Source organism: Tamandua tetradactyla, chromosome 6, assembly GCF_023851605.1.
Source record: "Tamandua tetradactyla isolate mTamTet1 chromosome 6, mTamTet1.pri, whole genome shotgun sequence".
Taxonomy (NCBI): domain Eukaryota; kingdom Metazoa; phylum Chordata; class Mammalia; order Pilosa; family Myrmecophagidae; genus Tamandua; species Tamandua tetradactyla.
The window spans coordinates 118370668-118385620 of NC_135332.1; positions in this window are offsets into that span (position 1 = coordinate 118370668).

Sequence of the window (14953 nt, forward strand, 5' to 3'; positions counted from 1 at the left end):
AATTGAGAATATGAAAACAATAGGGAAAATGAACAAAACCAGGATTTGGTTCTTCGAGAAAATCAATAATATCAATGGACCCTTATCTCAGCAAACAGAAAGAAAAGAGAATGCAAATAAATAAAATTAGAAATGAGAGAGAGGACATAACTACTGACCCTGCAGAAATAAAGGAGATAATGAGAGGATACTACGAACAATTATATGGTAATAGACTAAATGTAGATGAAATGTACAACTTTCTAGAAAAGCATGAACAACCAATACTGACTCAAGATGAAATAAGTGACCCCAAGAAACCAATCACAAGTAAAACAATTGAATCAGTCATCAAGAAGCTCCCCACCAAAAAAGTCTAGGACCAGATGGCTTCACATGTGAATTCTACCAAGCATTCAAGAAAGAATCCTGCTCAAACTCTTAAAAAAAATTGAAGAGGAGGGAAAGCTATCAAACTCATTTCTATGAAGCCATCATAGAAAATTAGAAAATTAGAGACCAATCACTTAATGAATATACATGCAAAAATCCTCAACAAAATACTTGGAAATCAAATTCAGCTGCAAATTAAAAAAATTATACACCATACCCAAATGGGATTTATTCCAGGTATGTAAGGCTGGTTCAGCACAAAAACATCAACTAATGTAATACACCACATCAATAAGTCAAAACACTAAAATCACCTGATTATCTCGGCTAACGCAGAAAAGGCATTTGAGAAAATTCAATATTTCTTGGTGAAACCACTTCAAAGGATAGGAAGAGAAGGGAACTTCCTTAACATGATAAAGGGAATATATGAAAAACCCGCAGATAGCATCATACTATAACATCAGGAGCAAGAGAATGATGCCCACTGTCACCATTTGTGATGGTGTCAACTTGATGTTAACTTGGCCAAATGATTATGCCCAGTTGTCTGGAAAGGCAAGCACTGGCCTGACCATTGCTGCAAGGATATTTTGCGGCTGGTCGACTAAAACATCAGTCAGTTGATTACAAACTGTGGCTGATTACATCTGCAACCAACTAAAGCATATGTCCTACAGTGAGATAATCCAATCAGTTGAAGGTTTTTAAGGGAGAAGAGAGACTCTTTCACTGCTTCTTCAGCCAGTGAACCTCTCCTGTGGAGCTCATATAGACCCCTCATCAATGCCACCAACTTCACAGACTTTTCTATGCTTTTTGGACTCTTCCATTCCACAGTTGTGTGAGATACCTTTATAAATCTTTTATATTTACAGATCTCTCCTGTTAGTTCTGTTTTGCTAGAGAACCCTGACTAACACATCATTGTTATTCAATCTATCAATGTCTTGGTATTTATTTTTCCAAGCATATAATTATGACTACCACCAGATTATTCATAGTTTTTGGATGAAGTTTACTACTTATTTGAATCATTATAATTTCTTCTTCAAATGTTAAATCCATGTTTCTGATTTTAGAATCCTTGATCACTCTTCCTAAATGAGTTGTTGATATACTCTGACATATCTTTTCTCAGACTTCTAAAGTAAACTCCATTAAAGAGATATCTTTCACTATTTTGAAAACTTAAAGTTGAGGATATTCCCACCATTCTAAGGGGCTACAAGGAACCCAATACTGACATGGTGCACTCTTACGTTTCTTAAATATTCCTGTTAACTCATTGCAAAGTATTTATTCAGATGGCAAATTCAAACAAATAAATTGTTAAATTATACTTTAACCATTTAATACACGATGCAATTATTTTTAAAAATTAGAGTCTTAATTTTCTTTAAGCTATGACCTTGACCAGATCATCCCAAAATCAATGCACTCACACGAACTTTGTGAGACTGTTGGGAAAGACATGTGCCACGTGAGGACAGCGTGTGCAGTAGTTGGCTGTATGGCACAGTTATATGGATACACTTCGACATAGGGTAAAGCAGGTGAGCAGGTCTGAGCTGGCCATGCTGGGATAGACAGGGCCTAAGTGAGGAAGAAATGAAGGTCCATTCACTACCCAGAGAGTGATTTTTGTAAGGCAAATGAGAAGAAGATAGTTTGATGAAATTGAGTACTGTTCATCTTGAGGTGAATAGGATGTTTGGGCATTTTGAAAGACTAATTCTCAAGCCCTAAGGAAGCATTTGCACAGAGGTGATAATGGCCTGACAGTGAATTTTTCACAAATGGAGTAATAAAATTTTGATAAAAATGGAGGGTTAAGATCAGAACCCTATGTGATAGGCCTAAGTTTAGGGGATGGAAGTCCTTAGGAGAAGACAAAAAAAAGCAGAGGTTAAAGAAATAACTTGTTAAATACAAGCTATATTTAAAAAAAGAAGAAGACGAGGGCTCCAACAGATTAAATATAACAGGATGAGGAGAGTAGGAAGTAGGTGAATGGGGCTGATAAGAAGTGGATTCTCAGAAATTTTCAAGAAAATGTTTCTAAAGCACCAGCCTCTCTCAATCTTTAGTGCACATCAGAATCACCCACACCTTAATAAAAATACAAGCCCCAGATTTACATCTGTGGGTGTGGATTTTGTAGATTTAGCATTGGGCCTGGGAATCTGTATTTTGAAAATTATCCCAGGTGATTCTGAGGCAAGAGCTTCTCGGACTTCAGTTTAGTATAATGGTGAGCTCAGGGGTAAATCCCGGGTTCGTGGAACCTTAAACTATTATGATTTAGGGCACTTTCTCTAAGAAAAAGAATACAAAATAATGAACATAAAGCTAATAACAAAATAAATATTTATTTAGAATGTGAAAAGAAATAGCAATTAATTAAAAATTTAAAAATATTCCATCACACATTTGAAAGACAGTTTAGAACTTCTGCCAGTTTTCTTTCTTTCAGTTTACATATTTTTCTTCCATTAGGATATGTCTTCAGAATATTTTCAAATTATCAGTATTTTTCAATAATTGAGGAAAAAGTACAAAATTAATCTAAAATTAAGATACGCTTAAGAGCTATTTAAAAGGACAAGAGGGAGGAACTTCTGGAGAAAATGGCAGAGAATGGAGCTCTAGGACTCATACCTTCCACCAAAACAACTATTCAACGAGCAGGAACTGTGTAAAACAATTACTTTGAAACTCCAGAGACAAAAGAACACTGTATAGCATCCAGGGAAAAGCAGGAGGAAGAGGCAGATAAGTTACAGTACAGAATTGTAAATTACTCTCTCTGTGCATGACTACTGGTGCCCATCCTCCACCCATATGTCATGCCAGCATGGTGTCCGCCCCCAGGTTAGCTGCTGATAACATAAAGTGACTTAAAAGTCCTCTTCCTTAAGAACAGGGGTGGGCATAGCCCATTGCAGATCACAGCTTTTGATCAGTGAATTTGGATTGCCTAGTCCTGGCTCTGAGGGCAACTATTGTTTTAACTCCACTCTGACAAAGGCAACTCAAGGGTCCATCAACTGATGAATGGATAAACAAAATGTGTTATATAGATATATGCAATGAATTATAATTCAGTCGTTAAAAGGAATGAAGTCCTGATACATGCAAGAACATGGATGAAACTTGAAGGCGTCCTGTTGAGAGAAATAAGCTAGTCACAAAAGGACAAATATTGTATGATCTCACTGATTTGAAACAATTAGAGCAAAAAGGCTCAAACCAGAATCTAGCACTCCTATTTTTCTTAAATATTCCTGTTAACTCATTGCAAAGTATTTACTCAGATGGCAAATTTAAACAAATAAATTGTTAAATTATACTTTAACAATTTAATATACAATGCAATCATTTTTAAAATTGGAGCATTAATTTTCTTTAAGCTATGACCTTGACCAAATCATCCCAAGATCAATGCACCCTTAGGATACTAAGGGATGGATTGGAGATGGGGAATGGGAAGTTAAGGCTTAAAATGTAAGGGTTCCTATATGGGATGATGGAAATGTTTTGGTAACACATGGTGGTGATGGTAGCAAAACATTGCGTATATACCTGAATATGATTAAAAGGGTGAAATGTTATATTGTATATATGGTAACAGCCCACGGGTGCCTTCCTTCTGCATCTCCAAAGGTCTCTGGCTGTGTGGGCTCTGTTGGTTCTAAAGCATTTTTCAAAATGATTCCCCCTTAAAGGGCTCCAGTAAGCAACCCTTACTGGATGGTTACTGTATGGGTAGAAACACATCTCCATGGAAACCATCCAATCAAAACTTTCCATCCACAATTGGGTGGATCACATCTCCACGGAAACAATAAAAGAGATCCTACAGGCAATATTGAATGAGGATTAAAGAGCTTGGCTTTTTTAGGGTACACAACAGATTCAAACTGGCACAAATGTATCTGCAAAATATACTTTTGGAAATTTAATACACTTCTATGTAATCTGTAGATCAAAGAATAAATCAAAGGAAAACTAGAAAATAGTTTTACCTGAGGAAAAAATGAAAACACACGCATCAAAATTTGTGAGATACATTTACAGTGATCCTTAGTGGGAAAATTATAGCTCTAAAGACTTATTTTAGAAAAGATGAAAGGTTTATATTCAATAACTGAAGATTCTACCTTAAGAATCTAGAAATAGATCTCCAAATGAAACCCAAAGGATATACAAGAAAGGTAATAATAAAGACAGGAATTGAAATCAATGAAATAGAAAATGAACAAACAGATGAGAGTATTGATGAAACCAAATACTGGTATATATATATATATATATTTTAAAAAGTATATTTATAAAATGTCTGTATTTGTCAGGGTTCTCTAGAGAAATAGAATCAACAGGAGAAATCTGTAAATATGAGATTTATAAAGTTGTCTCATGCAACTATGGGAATGGAAAAGCCCAAAATCTGTAGGGCAGTCTGTGAAGCTGGCAGCTCTAGTGAAAGGTCTTGACACCTCGAAAGTCCTCAACTGATTGAATTATCTTGTGGGAGGTGCACCTTAGTTGATCATAGGTATAGTCAGCCACAGATACAATCAACTGATGATTTAATACACCAGCATTCCAGTTTATCAACAAGCCACAAAATATCCTTGCAGCAATGGTCAGGCCACTGCTTACCTGACCAGACAACTGGGCATCATCACTTGGCCAAGTTGACACCAGAATCTAACGGTCACATTGTCCAAAAGCCAGAGAAAACCCGCTAATGTTTCTTGAAAGACTGTTTGAGATACTGTTAATTCACTGAGACAAGCCCAGAAGGTGCAATAAATCAGCTCAATGTGAATCAGTCCTTTATTTGCCAGATTGCCCCTGACATTCATCAGAAATTGCATAAAATTGAGGATGGGCTAGGGCTGCCGATTTTGACATTAGTGATATTTGCATTTAAAGAATTCTATAATTGCAATGCAGTTTAAGAGAAGAATGAAAAGAAAACTATTGCATACAAAATTAATTGAAAGCTAATCTCTTAGGAGCAGTTCTGAGTAAGACTCTCTAGCAACAAAAGGAGTCTATGAAAGGTAAGACCCCATGGGCCCAAGGAAACCACTGGGCCCCCAGGAGTGCACATACTGCAAGGAAGAAGAGCATTGGAAACAAGAGTGTCCCAGTTTTACATGAAAAGAAGCAAAAGGAACACCAACGACCCAATGCCCACACTTGATAGCGGATGAAGAAAGTGACATGGAATGATGGGATCTGGGGACATTTTCCATTGTCTGGAAATAATCCTCATCACCAATAAAACCTTAGGTTTCACTCCAATGGGTTAGAAATTAGTAAATTTCCTGGTGGATAGAGGAAAAACTTTAGTTTTTTTCTTCTTAATTTCAAAGTATATTTTAACAAGTAGTTATAGAACAAATTAAAAGTATGGTATGGGTTTCAGTTCCACAATATCAGGTATTACCTTATAGCTGCTCTAATACCCTGGAGACTAAAAAGAAATATCAATGTAATGATTCAGTAGTCATGCTCATTTGATAAATCCTATCTTCTCTATTACAACTCCTCCTTCTCATTTGATCCTTCTCCAAATATTTAGGGATATTCAGGCAATGACCATTTTAACTTCTTCATGTTGAAAAGGAGTATCAACATTATGCGGTAAGAGGATACAATTGGTTGATGTTTTTGGAGACACTGGTAACTCTGGGTTTCAGGGCTTATCTGGCATAGGAAAAAACTGGAAGTTTTAGGTTTCTGAAAAATAAACATGGTGAGTGAAACTTTTATAGAGTCTCAGATAGAACCGTGGGTATTCTTTAGGGTATACAGGAATACTGTTGGTTGGGGCTTGGCATACCATGGCATTTTGCAAATTCTAGCTGAAGTTTGTGTAATAACCTCCAGAATGACCTCTCAACTCTATTTGAAATCTCTTAGCCACTGAAACTTAATTTTGTTATATTTCTTTTCCCCTTTTCTGTCAAGAAGGCATTGCCAATCCCATGATCCCAGGGCCAGGCTCATACCTGGGAATCATGTCCCATGTTGCCAAGGAGACTTAACACCACTGGAAGTCATGTCTCATGTAGGTGGGAAGGCAATGAGTTTACTTGCAATTTAGGCTTAGAGAAAGTCCATGTCTGAGCAACAAAAGACGTTCTCTGGAAGTGACTCAGGCACAGTTATAGGTAGGCTTAGCTTCCCCATTAAAGAAATAAGTTTCATAAATGCAAGCCTCAAGATTTAGGAATTGTCCTATCAACATGAAAGGGCCTAATGCTTGAGAGAGTATTAGGGATTCCTCAAGTGAGGAAGCTTAATAGATGTGTATTTTTTCTCCAACCCTCAAGAACCTTGTAAATATTTTTTATTATCTGCCCAGCATACTCTTGAATATACCATGGTATTATATTAAGCTATAAAGAATTACAAGATTTCATTCCCTGTTCTAGGCTTTAGGTTGTTTAGAGGAACTGGCTAGACAGGTTTAGTTAGATAGTGTGCTACAGAGGATTTAAAACTGTGGACAGAATAAACATCTCTTCCTTTGGTCTCACACAGAAGGTAAAGCTTAAGAACATAGATAATATCATCCTTTATCTTGTATTCTGATTTACCTTAATCCCAACCAGATCAGCTTCATTAATCTCTAATGAAAGTTTGATCTCTTTTTTTTTTGGCTTCTTTAACAGTTGCTTTATGGAGTAAAGCTGACTTTCAGAGCTGCAAAACTCTAATTCTGAGTCTTAGCTGTCACAAAGGTACTCAAAGTTCCAGGGAAATACTAGGTTACATATATTGAGCACAGCATCTCAATATTTAGAGATAATACTTAAGACTCAAGAATAAATATGATGGCTATAAAAGTTTACACTCTAGGCCCTAATTTTCTTATAAGTATTTTCTAAATGAGACTATACAATATTTGTCTTCTTGTTTCTGGCTTATTTTGCTCAACATAATGTACTCAGGATTCATTCACCTCATTGAATGCCTCACAACTTCATCCCTTTCTGTAGCTGCATGATGTTCCATCATATGTATACCCTATAGTTCACTCTTCTGCTCCTCAGTTGATGTATACTTCTGACATCTCCATTCATTGGTCATCATGTACAATGCTTCCATAAATATCAGTGTGCAAATACCTATTTGAGCCCCTATTTTCAGTTCTCCCTAGTGTGTTCCTAGCAGTGGGATTGCCTAATCATGTGGTGATCCTATATCTAGCTTCCTATGGATCCACTATATTACTCTCCAGAGAGGCTGCACCATTCTGCTACCCTACCAACATTGAATAAGTATACCTCTCTCTCCACATTTTCTTTAGCACTTCAGTCTTTCTTTTTACTAATTTATTTTGAATCTGCAGTTTTGTTGAGATACATTCATATAGCATATATTCTATCCAAAATAAACAGTTTCAGTATTCTCACTTAGTTATTATCATCACCACTCTCAATTTTAGATAATTTTCATTGCTCCAAATAGAAAGATAATGGATAGACACACCCACACCAAAGAGATACTCCAAAACTCCCCTTAACTCTTATGCCCCTCCCCCCAATTATTTTCCCTGGTATTGTTCTGGTGCTAGTGAGGTATTCTTATTAAATATAGAACATAGCATGCAGTAGATAATTTTTCCCATATACCCTTTGTAGTAGTTTGTTAATGCTCCTGGCAAGCAATATACCAGAAATAGAATGGGTCTTATAAAGGGAATTTATTACAAGTTTACAGTTCTTGTGCTGAGAAAATGTTCAAAGTAGGACACCAACAAGAAAGGCTGATGCTGTCCAGAACACCCCTGTAAGCTGGGAAGGAACATGGCTGGAAACTGCTGGTCTCTTGCTCCTGGGTTCTGTTGTCTTCAGTGTCAACCAACACACCCCTCTATTATTAACTCTTTGTACAAGTGTCATACCTTTGACATGCTAGACTTACTTATCATGCTAGAACTTATTTATATTTGTAGTGCTAATTGGTGAGAAACATGGCTATAAACAACCCCTTTCAATCATATTGACCTTCAGTACAGCACTATTACTTATGATCCCACTAATGAACTACTATCACCTCTATCCATGCCCATACATTTAAGTTCAACCTCATTAACAAATCTGTACACAAAAGGTTACCACTCCCCCTTCTCTCACTTTTTGTCTGAATCTTGGTCCCCTATATTCTACATTTTAAGATTGATTTTACATTTACTAGAGGGTTCATATAAGTGAAAGAATATAGAATCTATCCTTTTGTGTCTAGCTTATTTCACTCAATATTTTGTCCTCAAGGTCATCCATATTGTCATATGATTCAGGACCTCATTTCTTCTTACTGCAGCATAATATTCCATCACATATATATATATACCACAATTTATTTATCCACTTATCTGTTGATGGTTACTTGAATTGTTTCCATATTTTGGCAATTGTGAATAATGCCACTGTGAATATTGGTGTGCAAATGTCTATTCATGACACTGCTTTCAGCTCTTCTCAGTATATCCCAAGTATTGGTATAGCTGGATTGTAAGGGAACTTGATATTTAGTTTTCTGAAGAACTACCAAACAGTCTTCTACAGTGATTATACCATTCTATATTCCCACCAGCAGCAAATTAATGTTCCAATTTCTCCACATCCTCTCCAGCATTTGTAGTTTCCTATTTGTTTAATGGCAGCCATTCTTGTAGGTGTAAGATGATATCTCATTGTGATTTTGATTTGCATTTCCCTTATGGCTAATGAATATGAACATCTTTTCATGTGCTTTTTAGCCATTTGTATTTCCTCTTCAGAAAAAAATGTCTATTCGTACCTTTCACCCATTTTATAATTGGGTTGTTTGTTCTTTTGTTGAGTTGAATGATTTCTTTATATATACTGGATATCAAACCCTTATTGGATATATGGTTTCCAAATATTTTCTTCCATTGAGTTGGTTGTCTCTTCACCTTTTTTGACAAGTCCTTTGAGGCATAGAAGCATTTGCTTTTGAGGAGTCTCCATTTATCTATTTTTTTCTTTTGTTGCTTGCGCTTTGGGCATAAGATCTAAGAAGTTACCTCCTATTATTATGCCTTGAAGATGTTTCCCTATATTTTCTTCTAGGAGCTTTATGATAAAGGCTCTTATATTTAGGCCTTTGATTCACTTTGAGTTAATTTTTGTGTAGGATGTGAGGTAGGGGGTCCTCTTTCATTCCTTTGGCTATAGATATACTGTTCTCTCAGCCCCATTTATTGAAAAGACTACTTTGTCCCAGTTCAGCGGATTTGGGTGCCTTGCCAAAGATTAATTGGCCATAGATCTGGGGATCTATTTCTGAACTCTCAATTAGATTCCATTGATCAATATGTATATCTTTGTGCCAATACCATGGTGTTTTGTCTATTGTGGCTTTGTAATAAGCTTTAAAATCAGGAAGTGCAAGTCCTTCTATTTCATTGTTCCTTTTAGGAGTGTTTTGGAAATTTAAAGCCTCTTTCCCTTCCAAATGAATTTGATAATTAGATTTTCCAAGTCTTCATAGTAGACTGTTGGAATTTTGATTGGTATTACATTGAATCTGTAGATCAATTTCGGTAGGATTGGCATCTTCACAACATTTAACCTTCCAATCCATGAACATAGAATGTCTTTTCACCTATTTAGATCTTTGGTTTCTTTTAGCAAAGTTTTGTGGTTTTCTGTGTACAAGTCCTTTACATCTGTGATTAAGTTTAATCCTAGATATTTAATTATTTTAGTTGCTATGGTGAATGGAATTTTTTCTCAATTGTCTCCTCAATTAAATCATTACTTGTGTATAGAAACATTACTGATTTTTATGCATTAATATTGTATCATGCCATTTTGCTGAATTTATTAGTTCAAATAGCTTTGTTGTAGATTTTTCAGGATTTTGCAAAAATAAGATCAAAAATAAGTTTTATTACTTCCTTTTTCAATTTACATGCTTTTTATTTCTTGCCTGATTGCTCCAGCTAGAACTTCTATCACAATGTTGATCATAGTGGTGACAGTGGGCATCTTTGTCTCATTCCCAATCATAAGAGGAAGGTTTTTGTTCTCATCATTGAATATGATGCTGGCTGTGGGTTTTTCATATATGCTCACTATCATATTGAGGAAGTTTCCTTCTATCCCTCCTTTTTGAGTTGTTTTTATCAGGAAAGTATGCTGAATTTTGTTTAATGCTTTTGCAGCATCAATCATGATGATCATGTGATTTTTTCCTTTCGATTTTTTAATGTGTTGTATTACATTGATTTTCTTGTGTTGAACCATCCTTGCATTCCTAGAATAAACCTCACCTGGTCTTGGTGTATAATTATTTTAATGTACCATTCTATTTATGAGTATATTGTTGAGAATTTCTGCATCTATATTCATGAAGGAGATTGGCCTGCAGTTTTTCTTTCTTGCAGTATCTTTATCTGGTTTTGGTATGTGTGATTTTAGCTTCATGAAATGAATTAGATAGTGTTCATTTTTCCTCAATTTTTGGAAGTATTTGAGCAGGAATGGTGTTAGTTCTTTTTGGAATGTTTGGCAAAATTGCCCTTTAAAGCTGTCTAACCCTGAACTTTTCTTTGTAGGAAGTCTTTTTTTTTTTTTTTTTTTTTTTGTAGGAAGTCTTTGATGACTGATTCAATCTCTAGACTTTTGAGTGGTTTGTTGAGATCTTCTATTTCCTTTTGAGTCAGTTTTTGTCTTTCTAGGAAGTTATCTATTTCATCTGAGTTGTCTAGTGTGTTGGCATATAGTTGTTCATAGTATCCTCTTAAAATTGTTTTTTATTTCTTCAGGATCCATGATAATGACCTCCCTCTCATTCGTGATTTTAAAATATTTGCATTTTATCTCTTTTTTTCTTTTTGAGCCTACCTAATGGTCTATCAACTTTATCGATTTTCTCAAAGAACTAACTTCTGATCTTGTTGATTCCTTCTATTGTTTTTTGTTTTTGTTGTTTTCCAGTTTGTTTATTTCTGCTTTAATCTTTGTTATCTCTCTTCTTATGTTTGCTTTGGTTAATTTTCTAGTTCTTCCATGAGAGCAGTTAAGTCCCTGATTTTTACTTTTTCTTTTTAAATATAATCATGTAGGCAATAAATTACCCTCTCAGCACTACCTTTGCTGCATCCCATAAATTTTGATATGTTGTATTCTCTTTTTCATTCATTCCCATATATTACTTATTTCTGTTGCAATTTCATCTTTAACCCACTGATTGAGAGTGTGTTATTCAATCTCCATATATTTGTTAAATCTCTGGTTTTTGTGGTGGTTATTGATTTCAAGCTTAAGTCCTTTGTGGTCAGAGAAAGTGCTTTGAATAATTCTAATATTTTTAGATTTATTAAGAACTGTTTTGTGCCCCAGCATATGATCTATCCTGGAGAATGTTCCATGAGCACTAGAAAATAATGTATATCACTATGATATAGTGGTTTAGTGATATCATAGTGTTTTGGAATGTAAAATCTATATACGTCTGTTAGGCCCAATTCATGTATCACATTGTTTAGAGTCTCTATTTTCTTATTGATCCTCTGACTGGTGGTTCTATCTATAGAAGAAGAATGGTATATTGATGTCTCCCACTATTATTGTTGAAACATCTCTTGCTTCCTGCATTTTTGTCAATGTTTGCTTCAGGTACTTTGGAGTTCCTTAATTGGGAACATAAACATTTATATTGTTATTTATTCCTGGTGAACTGTCCCTTTTATTAATATGTAGTGTCCTTCCTTGTCTTTTATGATATCTTTGCATTTAAAGTTTATTTTATTTGACATTATTACAGCTACTCATGCTTTCTTTTGTTATAGGTTGTGTAGAATATCTTTCTCCATCCTTGCACTTTCAATCTATTTATATACTTGGGTATAAGATGAGTGTCTTGTAAATAGCATATAGATGCATCATATTTTAAATCCATTCTACCAATTTGTTAACATTCAAAGTTATTACAGTAAAGGCAGTTCTTGAATCTACCATCTTATCCTTTGGTTTTTGTCAGGTTTATATATTTTTTTCCCTTTCTCTCTTTTTGTCCTTTAAGTTACCCTTACTAATTTCTTCAATACTGTGCCCTTTTTCAGACCTCTCTCTCCTGTCTTTTTCTTTCAGCCAACAGAACTCCCTTTAGTAATTCTTGCAGGGCAAATCTCTTGTTGACACAGTCTCTCAGCATTTGTTTGCCTGTGAAAGTTTTAATCTCTGTCTCATATTTTTTTTTTAACTGCAAAATCTTCACACACATTCATTCTTTGCATGGTATACAATGATGGCTCGCAATATCATCATATAGTTGTGTATTCATCACCATGATATTTTTTTAGAAATCTGATTACTCCAAAAAAGGAAATAATAAGAAAAAAGAAAAATCTCATACATTCCATATTCCTTATCCCTCCTTTTCATTGACCACTAGGGTTTCCATCTAATAATTTATATTACCCTTTGTTTCCCTTATTTATTTATTTATCGGTTTTTTATCCCCCCCCACCTTTTTAACTTATCTGTCCACACCTTGGATATAAGGAGCATCAGACACAAGGTTTTCACAATCATACATTCACATTGTAAACATTATATCTTTATAAAATCATCCTCAAGAATCAAGGCTACTGGAACACAGCTCAACAGTTTCAGGTACTTCCTTCTAGCCACTCCAATACACTATAAACTAAAAAGGGCTATCTATATAATGCGTAAGAATAACCTCCAGGATAACCTCTCAACTCTGTTTGAAATCTCTCAGCCACTGAAACTTTTTTTGTCTCATTTATCTTCTTCCTCTTTTGGTCAAGAAGGCTTTCTCAATCTCTTGATGCTGGGTCCCAGCTTATCCTGGGCTTTCTGTCCCACATTGTCAGGAAGATTTACATTCCTTGGAGTTATGTCCAATGTAGGGGGGAAGGGCAGTGAGTTCACTTGCAGAGTTGACTTAAAGAGAAAGACCACATCTGAGCAGCAAAAAGAGGTTTCCTGGGGGTGACCCTTAGGCCTAATTTTAAGTAAGCTTAGCCTATCTTTTGTAGGAATAAATTTCATAGAGGCAAATCCCAAGATTGTGGGCTCGGCCTATTGATTTGGTTGACCCCACTACTTGCAAGAATATCAGAAATTCTCCAAATGGGGAAGTTGAATTTCCCCCCCTTTCTCACCATTCCCCCAAGGGGAATTTGCAAATACTTCTTTATTCACTCCCCAAATCACACTGGAATTATTTGGGACATCGCACTAACCTGGACAAACCAACAAAATCTCATGCCCTATTCAAGATTGCATGTACTTATGGTGTTCAACTGATCATACAAGTTAAATTAGGAAATTCTGCCTCATTTTTGAAGGACAATTTTCCCGGATAAAGAATTCTTGGATGGCAATTTCCCCCTTTCAGAACCTTAAATATATCATACCATTGCCTTCTTGCCTCCATAGTGCCTATTGAGTAGTCCAAATTTAGTCTTAAGTGACTTCCCTTGTATGTGGTGAATTTCTTTTCTCTTGCTGCTTTCCGGACTTTTTGCTTCTCTTCAGCATTTGACTGTGTGATTAGTATGTGTCTTGAGTGGATCTATTTGGATTTAAACTATTTGGAGTTCATTAGGGTTCTCTGATTTGCATATTATGTCTTTTATAAGGGTTTGGAAGTTTTTCCCTATTACCTCCTCAAATAATCTTCCTAGCTTTTTACTCTTCTCTTCTCCTTTTGGGACACCATTTGTGTAGTTCATGCTGTCCATCAATTCCCTGAGATCCAATTCAAATTTTTCTATCTTTTTTTTTTGCCATATATTCTTTTGTGCATTTAAATTCAGTTTGTCCTGTCCTCGAATTCCCTTGTTCTTTTTCTTCCACATTAAACCTGCTGTTGTTTGTGGTATATTTTAAATTTAATCTACATTATCTTTCATTTCTGTAAGGCCTGCTATTTTTTTCCCATTTAATCTTTCAAATTCTTCTTTATATTCTAGTGTCTTCCTGATATCCTTTATGTCTTTAGTCAATCCATTGAAGTTATTTAAGGGATTTGTGTGAACATCTTTCATTAGCTATTCCAAATTCCATGTCTCCTCTGGTGTCTTATTTTCATCATTTAGCTGGGCCATATCTCCTTGTACCTTTATGTGCTTTGTGATTTTCTGCTGACCTCATGAAACTTGATTACCTTGGTAAGATTATTTTGAAAGGTGGTGTTCTAGTTTGTAAAAGCTGACAGAATGCAATATACCAGAACTGCAATGGCTTTAAAAAGGGGAATTTAGTAAGTTGAAAGATTACAGTTCTACTCTAATGGGCCATGAAAATGTCCAAATTAAGGCATCAAGGGAATGACACCTTAACTCCAAAGAAAGCACGATTGAAGTTTGGGATTTTTCACTCAACCAGGAGGGCACATGGGTGTTGTCTGCTAGCTTTTTCTCCTCATTTCATAAGGCTTCCCCAGGGGTGTTTTCCTTCTGCTCCAAAGGTCTCTGGCTGCATGGGCTCTATTGGTTCCGTTGGCACTAAAACTTTTTCCAAAATGTTCCCTCTTAAAGGGCTCCAGTATACAA